The sequence below is a fragment of the Elephantulus edwardii genome, unplaced genomic scaffold, assembly GCF_000299155.1.
Source record: "Elephantulus edwardii isolate Elephantulus edwardi_28Jun2011 unplaced genomic scaffold, EleEdw1.0 scaffold00178, whole genome shotgun sequence".
NCBI classification, from domain to species: domain Eukaryota; kingdom Metazoa; phylum Chordata; class Mammalia; order Macroscelidea; family Macroscelididae; genus Elephantulus; species Elephantulus edwardii.
Window position 1 is genome coordinate 4,777,048 of NW_006399928.1, and position 966 is coordinate 4,778,013.

The window sequence follows — 966 nt, forward strand, 5'->3', positions numbered from 1 at the left end:
TAGAGAAGTTTCTGGATGTGCATAGGGATTTGATTCTTAGAAGGTCCCATTCATCTATTTTATCTTCTCCTGGTTGTAAATTTTTCAGGATACTTAGAAGACTCTATGTTGGGATTAGGACTACTAAAGTTTTTCCAAGCTTTTCTTCAATGAAGTTTACAGTCCTTGGTTTTTTCGGGCGCTCACAACAGCCCTTTTTATTTGACGTGAGGGGACGCAGGCTGAGGGGTCCAAGCTCCAAACGGTCGCACCGCTGTTAGTGGCACCATGCTGACTACAGATCTGCTTCTCTCCTGGGTTAGAAGGGTGTGTTCCCAGCGGAACAGAATGGGCAGGGAGATGGGGGGACTTCGAATTTACACTACTCTTCAGAGCCCGCCTCGGGCAGTGGGCCCCACCGAGGGCCCCACAAGGCCACGCCACACTGTTTGGAAGAGAGCAGCCGTCGCTGGGGCTCCGAGGCTTCAGAACTCGATGTTGAAGGGGTAATCCTTGTGGTTGGCACAGCTCACCAAGGCACAGACCCTCCAGTTCCTGTTGTAACTGAGCAAGGTGTTCACCTCCGAGCTGCTCAGGTCAAAGACCTGGAAGTTCTCAATGATGCGCTTGGGGGTCACAGACTTGGGTATCACAACCATGTTCCTCTGCATGGGGAACCGGATGAGAACCTGGGCCACGGTCTTGTTGTGCTTGGTCGCAATTGCTTTGATCCTGCGGTCCTCCAGCAGGGAGGGGTCCTCAGGCTTGGCCCAGGGCCGGTCGGGGAAGCCCAGCGGGCTGTAGGCGGTCACCACAATGCCCTTGGATTGGCAGTACTGGGTCAGCTTCTCCTGGGTGAGGTACGGGTGACACTCGATCTGGTTAACTGCCAGCTTGTACTTTAAGCCAGGCTTGTTTAAGATCCTCTCGATCTGCAGGTGGTTGAAGTTGGAGACGCCGATGGCCTTCACCAGGCCTTCGTCCACC

At 53.8% G+C, this 966-nt stretch overlaps 1 pseudogene; it reads right to left on the reverse strand.

Moving 5' to 3' along the window:
- Positions 1 to 464: 464 nt before the first annotated feature.
- LOC102844812 lies at positions 465 to 965 on the reverse strand (annotated as a pseudogene).
- Position 966: the final 1 nt, after the last annotated feature.